We start from the raw sequence: 8,814 nt of genomic DNA, 5'->3' as shown, positions 1-8,814 counted from the left end.
CACCCTTTAAAGCTTTTAAACATTATTAACAGCTTTAACAGCAGGAATTGAACCGGTTGAAGGGAAAAAAAAGTAGCTTATCTGTCTGCCCACCGTCAACAGGAATCCCCTAATTTCTGGCAATTACATCAGGATGATTTTTTCTTTCGATTAGGTTGTGCTGTTTAATGAGGATTATACGGCATTAACCTTTAGGGGAAGTCTAGGAAAATGAGTGTAATAAGCTAAAAAGAGGGGCTGCATAGGCACAAGGATTGCCCCATGACTGTGTCGATTTGGAGCCAGGAAGCTTTTCCTCTTGAATTGTGTGAATACACATCTTAAGAGTGCATGAGACACAGTGGTTTTGTTGTTACTGTTGTAGTGTTTTATGACGTCAAGCAGCAGATTTAGCAGTGCAGTTGCAGAGACCTCGAGCGGGGGGAAGGGGAGAGAAGAGATACATACATCCGCGCCTAATTTAAGCCATGAAATAAGGTAGGGCCATTAGGCGTGCACTCCAAAAATACAAGTCATAATTATTTGGCGGAAAAGAGTCAAAGAAAACTTGGATTCTTTGTTGTGGAAGTTCTCTGGAGTTCGGGATCCAAAATATGTAGACCTCTTTTGTTCTTATTTATCAGCAAATGGGATACATGATGGGAACTGAAACTCCACTCTAGAAGTGCTATGGTAGAAGAACCCCAAGAAATCAGACCCCACCCCCACGTAGGCTGGTTCATACTATGAATCACGTGGCTCATATACAAAAGGGTCTACATATGAGGCTTCGTGCTATATCCCTTATCTGCTGAATTATAAATGTCTTGCTTGATAAGGCAAGACCTGGATAGGCGTGGGTAATGATTTTTAGAGATTGCAGGTAGATTTCGACTTACAATGGTGGGATTCTACTGGTTCGGACCGGTTTGGGTGAACAGGTATTTCTGGTGAGCATTTGGCCATGCCTGCCCACCCGCCCCTGCTATTTCTTGTGCTTTATTTCCTGTCTTTTTTTAAAGCACAACTGATTCGTGGGACAGAGCGGTTTGCTGCGCCTCAGATGTTTTAATCACAGGGGCTCCTGTAGAAGGTAAGTAATTGAGTTGAAAATGGGCTTTTTGAAATGCAGAGCATGCCCCTCCCATCGGTTATAAAAGACATGCAAAGGTAAAAAAAAAAAAAAACCTTTGTAGGAAGCAAAGTTATTCATTCTGTTTGGATTAATCCTTGAAACTCTGTGTGGACTTTGTACTTCGGTTGGTTTTTTAATAGTTCATTTGGCACTCTAGTTGTTGGCAGCAATTCAAAGGAGAGAAAGGTGGGTGCTTATCTCGAGGGACTGTTTGGGACTCATTACAGGCTGGGAATGAACATAATTCCCAGCTTTGAAATAAAACAAGAGTTGTTTTAACTAAGCGTGTGCTTAATTACAGTTTCAGGAAGCCTTGCCCAGAATACTATATACCCCTTCCCATTTTTATCCCTATACTCACCCTGTGAGTTGAATAGTGGCATAGTGACTGGTCCAAAGTCACCTAAGTATCTTTGGTAGTTGAGGATAAATTAGAACAGGGATGTCACACTCAATTTCATTGAGGGCCGCATCAGGGTTGTGTTTGACCCTGGGGATGGCTAGGGTGGGTGTGCCAGCTTGATGTCACTCACTCCGTTTTTGGCTGTGATGGCCTCCTGCAGCCCCTCTGCCTGTGAAAATGGAGCCGGGGGGGGGCTACGTGTGGCCCTCCCAGGCTCTGTTTTCACTGGAAGGGGCACCGCGGGCCGGTCCTTCGCTGATTCCAGGGTGGGCCACAGGCTAGATCTAAGCACTCGGTGGGTTGGATCTGGGTCCCGGGCCTTGAGTTTAATGCCCCTGAATTAGAAGCTTGATTTGTCCAGTCATAGTTCAATATCTTAACCATTAGCATCTCAGTGTTTTGGGGGGCAATTAATCTGAGAAGTCCAGATTCGAAAAAAAAATCCTGGCAAAGTGTAAATTGATAACATATAAACATGTGCTAGGAAAATTATTCTATTGATGCATTAATTATATTTATATAGTCATCAATTGCACATATGTAAAATGATCAATAAACAATATAATACAAGTAAAAAAATTAAATCAGTTAAAACCCTGCTGTAAATAAGAGCATGGGGGATGGCCCACACAAAATTATCCTTTGCAAATTAACATTATTTGCTAATGAACTGTCACATAGACATTCCCAAGATATGCAGAGAAGATCATGTTGTGGAAAATCACTATAAACCTAAAACAGCATACAACTTCTTTGAGAACAATAGCTGATAATTCCCTATTGTATGGTATTATATTAAGTACAATACATTATTTATTATTTTGCTTGCAGTAGTTATTGAAAAATGTGATTTATTTATATCTTACTTTCCCCTAGGAGCAGAGGGCAATGTACATGTTTTTTTCCATTTTTTTCATTTAGTCTACCATTTTTATAATAATCCAATAAGGAAAAATAATAGCTGGCTCATTGTTGATTAAGGAGTTAAACCCAGATCTTCCCAGCTGTAATAAGCTCTATGACATAAGAGATACCTGCAGTGACTTCTTTATTAGTTTCTGGGGCTTAGTAGTAATCATTAGTTATTAGTTACCAGGCCTTTCTAATACTATGGAGTATTAAGAAGCTGACCCTTGAGCATAGGTAGTAACAAACTGCCCGTTTTCCCTTTCTAAAATGTCCAGATTGAAGCTTGAACTATAATTTTTGACAGATTACACTGCGGCTTTTTATCTTGGAAGCAGACTGAAAAGCAGCTGGGCTGAGTGAGATCAGTAATGGCTACTTATCCGTTGTGCCTGAAGTTAAGCATTTTATTTGCAAGCGTTTAAATCAATAAATACAATGATTGCCACAACAAAATGAAACAAGGTACCACGTACAGGTTTGCAAACTGCATGACATCACTTCCCTCCCTCTTTTTTTTTTTTTTTGGATGCAGGTGTTTGTGAAGAAATTCAGAGATATATTTTTTTCTTTTTTCTTTTAATATTTTTTTTATTAATTTTCCAAATTTTAAAAAACATAAAACAAAACTTTATACATTGTTATCAACATCAAGACATCTTTTGCATTTCCTCACATTTTTCAGTATATGTATTTACTTATTCCTTTACCATTACATCTTATTCTTACTATAAATCAATATCTTTTATCCTTACATCTCAATCTTCTCCATGGTATATTTACATATTTACATAATCCCTCATTCTTTTCCTAATTGCCATTTTATTTTCTTTTTATTTCTAAACCACTCATACCAGGCATCCCAGGCCCTATAATAAATTGAATCTTCTCTGTCTTTTATTTTCATCGTTAGCCTGTCCATCTCTATATAATCTATTATTTTTTCTATAACCATGCCTTCTGGTGGAACCCTTTTTTCCTTCCAGAGTTGTGCATACAAAATCCTTGCAGCTGTTAATATATGTAACATAATATATCTGTTTTATTGCATTTTTGTGTTATTATACCTAATAAAAAAGTTTCTGGATTAAATTCAGTTTTCTGATTCGTGATTTCTTCTATCCATTGTCTAATTGTATTCCAATATTTTTTCACTTCCTGGCATGTCCACCAAGGATGAAAATAAGTGCCTTTTTCTTTTCCACATTTCCAACAATTTGGGTCTGAATTAAACATTTTTGCCAATCTAGTGGGAGGAAGGTGCCATCTGTAGAACATTTTGTATTGATTTTCCTTGTATGCTGTGGATGTAATTAATTTGTAATTTGATCCCCACATTCTCTCCCAATTTTCCAGGTCTATATTATGGCCAACATTTTTCGTCCATACCACCATCGTCTCTTTGACCACCTCCTCTTCCATTTTAAAATCTAGTAGAAAGTTATATATTCTTGAAATCATTTTTCTTTTCCATTTCTTATAGAATTTTATCTAATTGATGCTTTTCCATGCAGAAACCAAATTGTTCTTTGTCCTTCTGATACCTCGCCTGGATTTGCATGTATGGCCACCAATCTATCTTTATATTTTGTTGCTGTAATTCTTGTCTCGTTTTTAATTTTCCTTGTGGGTCTAATAGGTCTTTGTAACTCCTCTTTTTCCCCAGATCCATTGCGTTTGGGTATATTTGTGCTTCCATAGTTGACAACCAGTTCGGTATTTTAGTATAATGATTCTTTTTAATCTTGTTCCATGTCCAAATTAATGAATCTCTAATCATGTGTCTCTGAAAATATGCATGCTGTTTACATTTCCCATCCCATAGGAAACTATGCCAACCTCTCTGCAAGTCGTGACCCTCTATTTTCCAGGTTGATCCAGTCTTTAATCCATATCATAGCCGCAACCTGATAATACATTTCCCAGTCAGGGAGTCCAAAGCCACCCCGTTCTCTTTTGTCCTGTAACAATTTCATTTTTATCCTAACTTTTTTCCCATCCCAAACAAATTAACTTATTATTCAATCTAATTCTCTAAAAAAGGTTTTATCCAATCTTACTGGTACAGTTTGAATTTTTTTTTAGTATTTTTGGTAGGGTAGACATTTTAATTGCCGCAATTTTCCACAGTAGTGATAGCTGTAATTTCCCCCACATTTCCAATTCTTTTTTGATTTGTATTATTAATTTGTCATAGTTATCTTTTTTAATTGAAGAGCATCTTGCTGTTAACCAAATGCCTAAATATTTTACCTTTTTCACACTTTGCATTCCCAACTTTCCTTCTAATTCTTTTTTTTGCTTATCTTTTAAATTTTTAGTCAATAATTTTGTTTTGTTTTTATTAATCTTAAGGCCTGCGACCTTGCCAAATTCCTCTTTATTAATTTTTTAATTTTATTTATTTTATTATTTTATTATTTATTTTATTTTATTATTTATTTTATTAATTTTACTCCCGTATCCCCTGGATCTTCCAGAAAAAATACTATATCATCGGCAAATGCCTGTACCTTATAATGCTCCTTTTTAGTTAAAGCCCCTTTGATTTCTACATTTTTCCTAAAGTTTTCCAATAAGTTTTATAAGGTAAGAATAAAGAGAAGGGGTGACAGTGGGCATCCCTGCCTTACTCCCTTGTTGATTTTAAATGTTTCCGTTCTGTCACCATTCATTATTACACTGTCCATCTGTGTCGTATAAATTGTCGAAATCAATTTAATAAATTTATTGCCAAATTGCATGCTTTTTAATTGTTGCATTATAAACTGCCAATTAACATTGTCAAATGCCTTTTGTGCACCGAGGAAGACCATTGCCAATTGTTTTCCTGGGTTTGCTTCATAATATTCTATTATATTCAATACCATTCTAGTATTATTTTTAATTTGTCTATTCAGTAAGAATCCATTTTGGTCACTGAATGATCTGATTAAGGGTTTTTTCAATCTTTCTGCCATTATAGACATAAATATTTTATAATCAAAATTTAAAAGGGATATGGGCCTGTAATTTTGAATTAATTGATGGTCCAAATCTTCTTTGGGGATCAATGTTATATATGTCTCTCCCCATGACTTAGGTAATTTTGCTGTCGTCAGTATCTCATTATAGAGTTCTAATAATTGCATTTCTAATTTTCCTTGGAGCGTTTTATACAGTTCCCCGGTCCTGGTGTCTTATTGTTTTTCTGTTTCAGGATTGCCTCTTGCAGTTCTCTTAGTGTTATTCCCTGTTTATCTCTTCTTTATCCTCTTCTGGGATCACAGGTAGCCCTTTTCCTTCTAAGTAATGTTGGATATTTCCCTCTGGTACATCTTCCCTACTATATAATTCCTCAAAAAAACTTTTAACAATATGCTTTTTTTTTTCCAGTTTGATGTTGTAGGGTACCATCAGCGTCTTTTAATTGTTAAATTGCTCTTTTTCCTTTTTCTTTCTTAAGTCTATAAGCTAGCCACCTTTCCAGCTTATTCGCGTGTTCAGAATAATTCTGGTTTATCTTTTTCATGTCCTGTAACCATTCATCTTGTGCTAACATATTCAATTTATGTCTAATCATTATCCTCTCCGTATTTGCTGTCTTATTATGTGGTGTTTTTTCTAGTGTTTTTTCTAACTCCTTAAAGGGTATCTAATAGTTTAGATTGTTCTCGTTTTATTCCCTTGTGTCTACGTGTATTACATGAAATTGCTAAGCCCCTGTTTTATTCTTTAGTCGTGTCCCATAGGTTTGGAATTGATGTTCGTTGTTTTTTGTTTTCCTTCAGAAAAAAACTCCAATTCTTTTTCCATCATCTTAACACATTCTTTTTCTTCTAGGATCTCCTTGTTTAGGATCTATCTTCTGTTTTTTTTTCAATCCTTTCCAGATTATTTTAATGGGATTATGGTCCACCCATGTGTTAGATTCAATTTCTATTTCCTTTATATTATGTTCCATTTCCCCATTTGTCCATAACCTATCCTATTTTGACCATGATGTGTGTGGTGCTGAATAGTAAGCATACTGTTTTTTGTCTGGATTTCTTTCTCTCCATATATCTTTTAATCCTAATTCTTCCTCCATTTGATAGAATATTTTTGATAATGTTTTCCTTTTCCTTTTTTCCCCTGGATTTCCATTATTGTAATATTTTCCTAAATTTGCTATTGCATTGAAATCACCTAGCAGGCATATGTTCTCATATTCCTGTTCTACTAATTTTCTGTATAGTTTGGTATAAATTTTTTCTTGTTTCTCGTTCGACACATATATCACTGTCAATAACATTTTCTTATAATTTATATAAACCTCTAACATTAAAATCCTACCCTCCTCATCTGCATATGCCTGTTTTGTTTGTAAATGTTTCCTAATATATATTGGTATCCCCCTCTTTTTTGATGGGCAAGAGATATGTATAAATCTCCTAACTTTGGTGCTTCTAACAGTTTACTTTGATGTTTCTGGATATGTGTTTCTTGAAGGCATATAATATCTAAGTTCAATTTCTGTAGTTTAGTGATTGTTTTTTTCTCTTAATTTGTGAATTTAAACCATTGATGTTAATGGAAATCAATTTTATTTCTTCCGCCATCTTACTCTGTAGTTGTTTCTTGTTAAAGCTTATTTGCTCTCATTTGGTGTCTCGTTCTTACGCCTTCTCTTTCCACTTCTTCCTGCTCTCTTTCTCCTTGTTCTATTTCTCTTTCCTCCACCCGATCTTCTTGGCTCCTACTTTCCATTTCCTCTTTGCTGTTCTGGTCTTCTCCTGATACCACATACAGTTCAAAGAATTCCCTTGCTTTTTCTATACTGTCTATTTTTTTTTATCCTGCCATGATATTAACATTCCCTCTGGGATGAGCCATTTGAACAGGATGTTATTCTTATTCAGTTGGGTGGCCAGGAATCTGCATTTCCTTCTATGTTCCCTTATTCTTCTTGGAATTTGTTTCAATGTTACAATTTCTGTTCCCTTGAATATCAGCGGTTCGTCTCTTGTCACTTTGTTTATCTCATCTCTCAGTTGTTTCTTTGAGAATCGTATATGAACCTCTCTTGGAAGTCTAAAACATCTTGTATACTTGGTATATATTCTATATACCTCATCGATTTCTCTTCGAACCTCTTGGTCCTCTTTTTGTAACACTTCTGCTATGAGATCTACCATTAATTTGGTCAAGCCCTCCCCCTTTTCTTTAGTTACATTCTGAAATCTGAGGAAGAAATCAGCCTTTCCCATCTCCAAAAATGCAATTGCCTCTTCTAATTTCTTGTTCTCTCCCATTAATTTCTGTTCTATTGATTCTACTTTCTTATCTGTTTGTTTGACCTTTGCCTCCCCTGCTTTCATTTTATGTTCCGTCTTTACTACTGTTTGTTGGATTTTACTTATCTTCTCATCTAGTTTCCAAATTTTACCTTTCATTTCCCCCATTTCAGTTTTAAAGTCTGCGTGGTTTCTTACCATTTCTTGTATTGTTGTTAATGCCATTTGAATTGTTTGCATATTTGATACCTGACTTGCCTTCTCAGGATTCATCATGCCCTCTATGGAACGTTGTCCTGCTGGTGATGTTATCGCTGATGTTAGGTTGGATGTTGTTTTCTTCCCAATCTTAGCAGTAGTTGTCATGGTAGACATCTTAGGCTTCCCAAATCTACCTATTTTCTTAAGAAAGTCTTTCAATATTATCATCCATTGTATCAACTCCCTTCTGCATTTTCTATGTTTATCTCTTCCCTTTTATCTTATTCTAATCCCTTCAGTTTATCATTACAAGGTCTAATATACTTAAAAATGTCTCTCCTTATTTTTATACACAATATATATGCCAGCCAATCAAGAGACAAAAAGAGCCAAAAAACAGACAGGAGATATTAGAAATACCAATCAAGCAGAACACAGCAAACTCCAGGACCAATAAACACAGACCAAGACTCCCAACCAATCAGGGTGAAGAAAAATCCATTCTGGCACAGCAATAGGCTGCCCCAAATTTAAATCTGAAACCACTATAAAAGCCTGACTCACAGATGAACACTATACAGAAGCCTGATGATGGCAGATGAGATTCTGCTGAAACGTCGCTACAACTTTAAAAGCACAACTACAATGACGTGGGAAAATACCTGAACAAAGCTGAATGTACCCATGAAAACTTAAGAAAAAAAAAATATATATATATATAAAACAATGTAAAACCAAGTATTATTGTTTATAATTTATGATAGTCTATAACCCTCCTAATTTTCTAATCTTATTTAATCCCTTTAATAAATTAATTAAGTATAGTTCTAAATATAATAGCTTATATAGTAAACATATATAATTCAATAAATATAGATAAATATGTGTTTGATTGTTTTCTTTTCTTAAATACTATATCTTATAACTTTCTTATA

General features: G+C 35.1%; 1 long non-coding RNA gene across 1 annotated transcript in view; it reads left to right on the top strand.

Annotated features, from left to right (window-relative positions):
- The first annotated feature begins 993 nt into the window (after window positions 1-993).
- The window catches only part of LOC148127988 (uncharacterized), a 35,302-nt gene continuing 27,481 nt past the window's right edge, over window positions 994-8,814 (top strand). Inside the window, exon 1 of the long non-coding RNA XR_015740784.1 lies at window positions 994-1,072. This is a non-coding gene — a long non-coding RNA (uncharacterized LOC148127988). The remainder of the gene's footprint in view (window positions 1,073-8,814) is intronic.

This window comes from Pseudonaja textilis, chromosome 1, assembly GCF_049901715.1.
Source record: "Pseudonaja textilis isolate UNSWEBS1 chromosome 1, rPseTex1.2, whole genome shotgun sequence".
In the NCBI taxonomy this organism is placed as follows: Eukaryota; Metazoa; Chordata; class Lepidosauria; order Squamata; family Elapidae; genus Pseudonaja; species Pseudonaja textilis.
Note: the sequence above shows the minus strand (reverse complement) of the source record. Positions and strands in the feature narration are given on the sequence as shown.